We start from the raw sequence: 10,617 nt of genomic DNA, 5'->3' as shown, positions 1-10,617 counted from the left end.
TAAAAAGAATAATTAGTGTATTTGATACAGTAGATTCCCAATGGTCAAAGCACATATCTGAGAACTAACTGATTGTAGATGTTGTGAATCAGCATTGGGGTTCATATGCACCCTTCATCTGGAATGCAACCTGTTCTCTAGGCAGTAACATATAATGTGGAGAGAAGGAAAATAGTACTCTTCGGAGTGTAATGTGTCTTCCTCTTTTGTCATAATTACTTGTTTGAAATTAGGAATGTCCCAGTGCTTCTTTTTCCTGAGCCTTTTCCACTGGACACCTTCTCGTACTTTCTAAGGGAATATAGACCACAACAATCATAGCACATACCTTAAATGGCAAGTGTGTGTGTGTGTGTGTGAGAGAGAGAGAGAGAAAGACGGAGTGAGAGAGAGACTACAATATCTCTATGAAATCCCCCATGTAAATCCCCCATGAGGAGTTTGCTAAATTTGTGTTGTTGTTTTTTTTCCCACTGATGGTTAACCAAGTGCTACTCTTACACACTTTTAGCCCCATTTGTTATAGTGGATCTTATGGGCATTGATACCGTAGACAAGGTTGATTGTACACAGATATGTATTACAGTGTTCTCATTTGATAACCATTGAACAAAAATTGTACATATTTAGAATGCTGTATTTTATTTTAATGTTTTTATCTGTATGGTGTGGGTTGTTAAAACACATGGTGTGAGATGTCAATTATGTTTCGAAATAATAAATTGGACTAGGACCAAAGCAACCAAATGGTCCAACATACTTTCTTTTAGATTAATTTATATTTGTTGGGTATGAAGAGATGGACTTAGATGTTTGACATGAAAGCATTATCTTGTATTGACTGGTGATGTACAAATGATATGACTTTTGACTCCCAAATTAAACTTCTACTTAGAAAGTGTTCTGTTTTGCATTCTTCATTAAATACATCCAAAATGTTACTATATCAAATCTGTTTTGTGTGTTAAATGACCTTAGTTCATGGTTGAATGGTTTTACACACCCAGAACACAGTGAAGGCACAGATAAGAAGAATGTGCACACTCATTTGCTTACAATTTGAATATAGAGGGCACTAATTTCAATACTGACACCTCTGTAACTGCCTTAACAAACATTTTACAGAAGAGCACATGTGCACACTGCTGAAAACTGCATTGTTTGTGCCTAATCATACCCACTGAGAATTCAGTAATTTCCCAGTAAATTAAAACATCAACTGGTTTATTAGCAGGCTTAGTCAAATATATGAGAACACTCCTAACACCTCCTCTTGCTGAACATGTTATTGATGTTCTGAAATACAAAAAGTCCATCGCTAAACATTGCTAAACTCCTTGAATTAATAATTATACACAATTGCATAAAATGCTTGGGATGGCGTGAGGGTGGTGGGGTCATGTCTAAAGATTTGTGCACAATACAAGTTAATCTGTAAGACTGAGGGGGAAAGCCAATAGCAATACTTTGACAAGTTACCTTGGAAAAATAATAAAAAAAATTTGATTTTATGCAGCCCACCTTAGACAAATGATAATTAAGCATGACATGTCATTGAGCAGCCAGATACCACAGAGAAGGCTAATCACAATGAAAAATGTTTGTTCTTGTGAAAGTTGGCCAGCAGGGGGCACTGTTGCATTTAGCTTTGTAAGACAAACCGTGTATGCATAGATTTCATGTAATTTTGCGATGGAATGTTTTATATGAAAACACTGGCTTTAAGTGAAATTGATGCTGTCAAATCGGACCATTTTAGCTGGTCTTTATCATTATTTAGGTGACTGATTGCGCCTTGCTAACATGTTTTGTAAGGTTCATTGTCCTCAAGTCCAACACATCCTCCTACAATTGAGGACTGATCAGAAAGACTCTCATGGAGCCCTTTGATGTTGTTGTAAATGACTGCTAATGTGCAATCATTTTTTGCTTAAAAAATAAACTGTTCTCAGTAGTAGCTGTTGAAAACATGAACCGCTGTAATTTTTAGTTTAGGGTCTTGTAACTAGAATGGAAGTTTCATATGAAAGTTTTTTGCCTCCACCAGATGTCACTGTATGTTCAGTCAAGTTTTACATATTTTGTTCGAGCCTTTTGCAGAGGGGAAGGAATACCCCTCTCATTGTAAATTTTGACCTTCTGTGTCTTTCTGCTGGAAACTGACTTTGATTGACAGTCATGGGATCACATGAGGTTTAGTAAAGGCAGAAAATGTCATATCTGATAGTGATAACCATAATACTAATATTCAGAGCTTTCTGTTTGTTTTGAATTATTTAAAGCTTGCGTTTTGAAGTCAGTTTCATACTTCCCTGTCTAAATATCTGCTCACCAGCCTCTGTTTGGGGGCTTCGTCAGAGCCCCCTCAGTGAATTCTCTATGAGGCTTTTATCTAATAGCTATCATGGTTCTCTCCGGTCTGCATGCCAAAGTATGAGCCACATGCTAAGAGGTGAAAAACACCCAGCTGACAGCATCCCTATGATGAAAAATGTAGTAATTAGTGTGTTCACCAGTTCCTTTTTTTTCCTGTTGAGGCAGTTCATGATTTATTAACCTGTTTATTTATGTAATATTGTAGATAGAGAGAAATAAACATCGCTGTCTTGTGTGTGTGACCATTCACTAAGACGTTCTTTGCCAGTCTGGCAAGGAGGCAGCTAAATCCTGGCAGAATACGGACTATCCTTAAACTCACACATACACACACACGGGCTACACTAATGAAGCTCACTTGTTTGTTTCTATCTAATGATTCTGGAACTTTTGAAAATCGTTTGCCAGCACAATATTCTTTTTTAATGTGTGCCAGTATCCTTGCCCTTTTGGTTAATGTGTATTTTGAAGTCTTACCAAGGCTGTTGTGTTTCAGATAAAACACTTGGATCACTATAATGGAGCGGATTAGCTGCTCCTTTTGATGGGAATTTAAGCACAGCCAGATCACAGTGATATCTTAAAGCCCACAGAGACATATGAACTCAGCAGAGAGCAGAGCTAGAGTGCAAAAGGGCCAGGTATTTACAACAGTAATTCAGGAGGGCTTACCTGAATTTGCAACAATTGAGTTGTTATGCAAGGAAATTAGACGTGAATGACAAAGTAAGAGATGACATGTTCAGTGGATATTTCAGGTCACATGTTAAATGAATTGAAGTAAAGCGTACTGGCAAACATCAGCGCTTTTAGCTGTGAGGGGTGTTTTGGCTGAGACGACGTGAGAGCTGCGCTGGTGCTCCCATGTTGAGCTTGAATTCACTTGCCCTGTCACAGAGCATCTGCCGCTGTTACTCACAGTTCCCAGTCAAAGCTGAGATCAACTGAGTCAGGTATTCATTATCTATATTCACACTTTAATATCTTACAATAAGTTACATGCACACGTAAAAAAAGGATTCAGTGAATGGTTATATATTATCTCATACATGTGACATTAAGTGAAATACAGCTCAACAAATTAATAGCTATTGCATTCTCTGTGAAGAAATATAAGTAAGATCAAATGTATGATTTTGAGGAGTTTATGGAATTTATTGTCTCAGTCTTTTTCATATCTTCACCTGAACAAAACAGGAGTTACTGAGAAAAAAACAACCCTGTTGAGTCTTTCTGACCTTCTTAGATAACCTTAATTAACCACACTGTTTAGGCAATATTGGCTTTGAGCCCCTTTATATACAATGTAGGAAGGGAGAGTTAGTATGGGTTGTTGAATTTCATGCTTGGAATCTTGAGTAGACTTAACTGTTTAATTATGCATATAGTGGAAGAGGAGAGATTGTTCCTCAGCCTCCGCAAGGACCACTAAATAATTGAAAGTGCTGGTCGAGCTGGTCCCTGGATCAGTGAGACGGTGTTGTCATGTCTCACACACCTTTATGTGATGTGTCATATGTGTCATAGGATGATGTGACAGAAAACCATGTCATCTGCTCCCAAAGTGCTAAGATTTCACTGGGCTTGAGTCTTTTTTTTTTTGGAATGCATCCCACAATATGGGCATCTTCTGTGTATCTGATGGCACAACTCACTGACAGGTAAAAAGTTCATTGATATATTATTATAGCTGTCCAAAATAAATTTATGTAAATATATAGCCTGCATATATGATTCTCTTAGGTATTGTGTTGAACTAAAACCACCTTAGTGGGCATAACTACCTCTGAGAGGCCCAGAATCAATGGCATATGGTCTTCCATCTTGTGTTCTGTCCATAATAAAGGCTTTGTGTATTGCGACAGATAGGGCCAGTGCAATAGCTCATGAAGACCATTCAGGCCAAACTGTAAAAGCTCCGTGTATAGCCATTAAATTGTTTTAGATGTTCAGACGCTGTGACCAGGGAATGCAATTACTGTATATGGGAGTGCCTTTAAGACAAACAAATAACAAATGCCCCTCGGAGCATAATTACATTACTGGGAGGAACTTAATGGCTGAGTTTGAAATTATATTTCTTTGCTAGATTAATTTCTTTTGACTCACATAATCTGAAAAAAAGCATACAGTGGTAGAACACAAATTAGCATCATAAAATGGATGAAATATTTATCCATTTGCACTAGACCCTTCCACAGTTGACAGTAATGAATTTCTAAAGTAATGACCATTAAAAGCAAACACAGTCACATACTTTCATGAAATAGCACATTTATTTGAAATAACTACAAATTTTTACTAAATATTGTATCAAAGGGTGACATTTTGAGCAAAAACAAAGTCTACATTTGTTCCTCTAATCAGAGGTGAAAGTCCAAGGGAGGATGACTGTGTTAAGACTGTCAAAGACACTGACACTGCTCCTTGCTGTCTGTCCCCAAAGGTTCATTTCACTATGAAAATCTGCATTCAGAGAAATAATGAGTTGGGCTTTTTTTTAAATTTTTTTTATTAATCTCAACATGTCTCTGGCTTGATCAGAGAATGAAGATAACTAGCACATATGCACCGTTGTACAAAGGCTTACAATAGCACTGTAGGAGTTATCCTCCATTTCAAAAGAAATTCTAACCACCACCACCACCACCCCCTTTTTTTTGTTAAAATAAAGTAGACTGTTGTGAAAAGTACACGCTGTCAGTTAGAGGGAATTGCATGTCTCAAAGGCCATCCTGTCTGAAACTGCTTTTTAACAGATTATTTCAGCGGAAGGTGTGCAGGCCCATACAAAAAAGAGGACCAGTTTCACAGCATGGAACAATGATCATGATAAAAGTACTGAGAAAATCCATCAAAAATATCTGTACCCTTTTATTAAAATAATGAAGCATCTTTTCATTTACAATCACACAAACAGAAGAATACAATATGTCAGTAATTAGATGTGCTGCCACTCTCTTCTCTAAAATTCTGTGACATTGTTAAACTCAGGTTGATACAATACAAATTGAAATTTGTAATTAAGTGTTGCTTGTCTTCCTGTTATTTCTGTTCATTTTGTTTCCACCACTACTTTCAGCTTATCTGTTGTCTGCTGCATTGCTCACTCTAACCTGAGTAAGGTGTGCTGAATGTATTACTGTTGAAATGTTTAAGTTATTATTCTCAACCTCTCTCCTTCTTTTGCTTTTTTGACTACTGTTTATGACTACCTGATACCACAGATCAACAATACCATTCATTGTTTATGGTGTATTCTTAACAGGGACTTCTGCTGGAGAAACAAATTTTGCGGGTATTGTGTTTTGTAAAAATGACAATGCCTTTGTAGGACGTATCGTCGGATGGACACATTGAATTGCCAGCATGGGTCTGTCCTTGTTCTCAGGCTGAGCAGGATTAGGATAGGTGGGCAGGTGGGTAAGGGAGGTGGGAGGGAGCAGGCAAGAGAGAGGTGCACTGACCCCTGGCTGGAGGAAGAAGAATGCCACCTGGCCGACACACTTCAGGTGTTTCAACACAGGGGGAGCAGAGGGGGCAGATGGGGAGGACATGACCTGAGACTGTGGGGACAGCTGGAAGCTTCCCTCCCTTCTCATGCCCACACACCTGTTACACATCATGTCCAATACATCACAAAAGACCACGGTCTACTGTACCACTCTCCTAAACAGAGAGTTTGTGCTAACAAAGGAAAGGGCCTCTGTCTTTTATTAATCCACCCTGTGGGTGGGCATTATTCACTGGCATATGCAAAAGATCAGCCAATGTTGTCTGTTGAGGAAAAAAGAAGAGTTATTCATCACACTGCACACAACATTGTATATCATGAATTGTGAAACTAACATCGCCTCATTCAGGCCTTCAATTCCTTCTTTTTCTATGACAGTTGACAAAGTTGGTCTTGCATAGCTGCCTAGTCTATAGTTGGTCTTGTATAGCTGAATGATATCAATATTTGTAGCTGTTTGGTATTTTATTGCAGAACGTCTTTGAATCTGTGTGATCATATGCATCACACCATAGGTAAACTGTATCTTCAAAGAATATAAATATTAGTATTACTATTTGCATTAGTTGATTTTTTGCATTGATATTCAATGTTGGAATATCACTGACTAAACAAAAGACCTGGATGCAGGATCTAATCTTTGTGGATGTTAGGAGCATGTGAGCATTTTATAGGAAAATGCTTTGTGTTAACTAACATGGCAGTCATATGAGGAAAAGATTTACAAGTTCATGGGACATCAGACCTGATAAATCAAAGTCTAAAAAAAAAAAGAGAAAAAGAAATCTGCAGATTTCAAATCAAAATAAAAAAGGCAAATGCAGAATGATTTTTTTTTTTTTTTTTTGCAATTTTGTCATAGTGTTTGCTTTATTTAGTGTTTGTCATAGTTGCTTTACTCAGGAAAACCAGCATGAAACATTCAGCTTTTAATCATTTGATTGCTTAACTTTACTAATTGTTTTGTCATTTGTGGGTCTATATGTTTTTAATGAATGTGTTTAAACAGTGGAGGAAAGCAAATGTCAGCGGGGGAAACTTTAAACAGGACTGACTCTGTTTCTTGACCCTCACAGTAACATCTTTAGGTAGTCACCTGGGAATGGGTCTATAAACAGTTCCAGAAAGTGATCATTTGAAAGCTGTCATTCTGAATGTAGAGAGGGAGTTGAAGTCTTCCACGGAAAAAAAGGAAGAGAGAAAATAAACACTACTTATGAATCCCAAAGCAAACAAGGTCTCACATGAGCTAAGTGAGAGCTTAAGAGATTGAACAAGGCTCTTCTGAATGAGAACTATTTTTGGTTTTCCTTCTCTCAAGTTCATACCCCTGATGATTTGTTGATGAGAGCAATAAATCTACCATTACTCATTCATCTTGTCTTTGAGAAATGGACACCCCCAAAACGAGTCCTGGTTTTCATTACGTACTATACACAGTCTTGTATTCTGTAAACAAATGGATGAAGAGGCTAACCATGGAGATTGGCCATGAGAAATTATAGAAACACCATGTCTTGCACCTCTTCTGAAATAAAAAGGGAAATTTTATAGACCACTGCTACACACATGAACACAATCTTGCCTTGTTGAGTGATGATTAGAGCGCATTATCAATTCTGAAACGGATACCTCTGTCAGGTGTAAGAGCTACATGGTTAAAAAAAAAAAAAAAACTGAAAAAATTGAAGTACACCATAGTGAACAACAACACAGTTTTTAACAGAGGATGCAATATTTTGTGTCCATTCAAGAATAACGTAACAATAATAATAAAAATAACCTTATTTGCCACAGTCACTAGATGAAATGTAGCCTGTGCAGCCCATGCATAAAATTAATGTATTGGATATACTTCCAGTAATGACATGCGTTACATATGACGCATAATTATGTCATAAATTAGATGATAGTGCCTCCAGTCATAACATGAAAATGTTGGATTTCTGTTACGACTGAACATAAAAATCAAATTCCATTTCTGCAGGAATTTTAAGATGTCTTTCATTATGGGTACCTCAAAGTTGTTTACATTAGGTTGTGAGGCTTCCTTCATATATTTAATGAATCTGCTGCCAAAGATTTCAACAGCAAACAAAGCCTGACATTGTGGTAACATGTAAGTGCTGCTCTGGGTTCATTTTCCTAAGCTTTTAGATTCACATTTAGTCAGAGTCTGTACAGAGAGAAGTCAAATCAGAGTCAGGAAGACAAAAAAGGAATGTGTTATCTCAATTTTTTAAAAAATGCTCATGGGACAGCACTGTTGAAAAATTGCTCTACTTTTATAAATCCATGAAAACACATCAGGAGTAATCTCCTCTGTATAGTCAGATTCTGGGGCTGAAACATGAAGATCTATCGTTTCTGTCTTGGTTTATTTATTAATTGGATTTATGTGTTAAGACTGGGCTCCATTTGGTATTCTTAATGATTTAAACAGCCTGAAGGCCTAAAACCCTCTGTGAACTTCTCTGTCCCTCATTTCCCATTAGTCTAAGGGGTTGACTGAGTGTAGTGCACTGGCTGTCAGTTTACCTTCTCTAAATAAGGTGATGGAAGGGGTCAGGTCTCCAGTCTGTAATGTGAGGAGCTGGACCGTACACAGAATTTAAACAGGAAAGGGGGTAGGAAAATAATGAGGAAGAGACGTTGAAAGCAAACAGGTAAGGAGGTATGAAGTCTTTGAGTACTTAAGTCCCTGTTCACAAGCTATGATTGTGAGCTCAAATCCTACAGTTTTGTGCATTGTATGGGTGATATTTGAGAGCTCACACAATTGCCAACATATCACAGTAACTGCCTTACGCTTGGGGTATTTATAACAACACCAGCTTAAGAGGCCTTAGAATGGACTGCAGACCATTTACCAAATCTTTCTCACCTTGAATCATTAATTTTGTTCCTGAATATTTGTTTGATAAAGTGTAAGCTTTAACTGAAATGCTAATTGTTTGGAGACTGACAGTAGATGCAAACTGATAGTAATGAGTACCTACCTTTATCAAGTTACCTCCATATTTTGACAAACTTAAAAAAAATGTGTGTTGCACCGTGTTGCTCTGTGTGAGAGGACAGCTGTATATGACAGCAAAGCATCATTAAATACCTAAGACATGACTCAGATGAAAACAGAAGTACACATTTAACAGTGAATCTTTATAATATCATTGTAATTCAATAAATTACCCGTACATATTTTTTGGATACGATAATGCACCAACTCCATGCTTCTTCTTCCCTGTTAAATCTACTGATATGCCTTTCTCTTCAGGAGTTCAGGACATTTTACTCTAAAATAGAGTTCAGAGTGATGCCTAGGAGACCCAGATAATAGAATGACTAACAGCTCATGTGGAAAGGGGAAGGAGGGTGAAAAAAGACAAATAGTTTGCATCATTCCCTTATCCTTCAGAATGAGCATCAGACAGTTGTTCAGTAAAACCTACCAGCTGATTAATTATCACAGTGAATTTCTGATTTAGGCTTGGGACATACAGAAGAGTAGCTAGGGTGGAGGTTTGTTGCATATTTCTCCCAGTAATCATTCAATAGCAGCAGAGTGCTCTGTTTCTTAAAAGAATAAACTGTAGTTAAAAAAGAAGAAGAAGAAGAAGAAGAAGAATTTTCTTTAATGCAGTAATTTGGTTGTCTCAAAGCAGATACTGTACTGACACACCTGATTCAACCAAGCATTAAGATCTTGATTGGTTGAATCAGATGAGCCAGTGCATGATCTGACAAATCAAAAGCATAGCTCGAAGGCTCGAAGGAAATGAGTGAGAAACCTCAAATCAACACGCTCTACATGCACTGAGTGTACGGTTGAGGAAAAAAAACTCCTTTTCTGAACAACTCCCGTCGCTATGCAGTGGCAGCATTTGCTAATAAGATAAAAGTTCCCTTAAATATAACCTATATCAGTAAGAAAGCTTGCCATTAAATGAAAGAACTTCACATGTAATTCAGGACTATGTTTCATGCATTTTGAACTACTGAAGTTTTAAAATTATTGAAGAAAATTAAGTGGGATTAGATCAAGTTCAGACAGGGCTTGAAAGAAAATTAAAACAGGTGTAATGCCTGTGTAATGTAGCCTAATTAAAGTCTAAAAGACAACAGACACCAAGACTCATATGTTTATTCTGGCAGTTTCTCAACTTAGATGAAAGACAAATCTTCAAAGACAAAACAGAAAAGATCAAACAGGGCTGAGCGGGGCTGTTCAGCACAGGCTCTACTAATATTCCTAAAAACAATATTCCTGTATTTTATACCTTGCCTTATACTGCCAAGATTAAAGACTTTATTTCTTTACTCTTTAGATGGTGTTAAAGCATTAAGATGATGTTAAAGCATGAAGAGTCTAGGAGTACCAGACTACCCACTTGTCCAGCGGAACACATCTGTGGCACCTCCAGTGCACAGCCGTATGTGCATAGAGTGGCACTGGCACAAACCAAACACACCTTGTAAATCTGTCAGTGTCAGTGAACATGCTCTGGTTCTTACTTTCCACCAACTAACTCAATTAAAAAAAAGGTATTTCCTCCATGAAAGTTTCAGAGGTCTACAGGACTTCAGTCCTATAGCAACAAATTTGATTTTAAGAAACAAAAAAAAAGAAAGAAAAGAAAAAAAAAAAACTTTGGCAAGTTATTTGCCTTGTGCTCCTCCAGTTTCTGAATCATCATCCATGTGGTCTCTCTGTCGAGCAAAAGACTGAA

The sequence above is a fragment of the Chanos chanos genome, chromosome 2 (assembly GCF_902362185.1).
Source record: "Chanos chanos chromosome 2, fChaCha1.1, whole genome shotgun sequence".
NCBI lineage: Eukaryota > Metazoa > Chordata > Actinopteri > Gonorynchiformes > Chanidae > Chanos > Chanos chanos.
The sequence above is the reverse complement of the archived record's forward strand: the minus strand, read 5'-3'. Positions refer to the sequence as shown.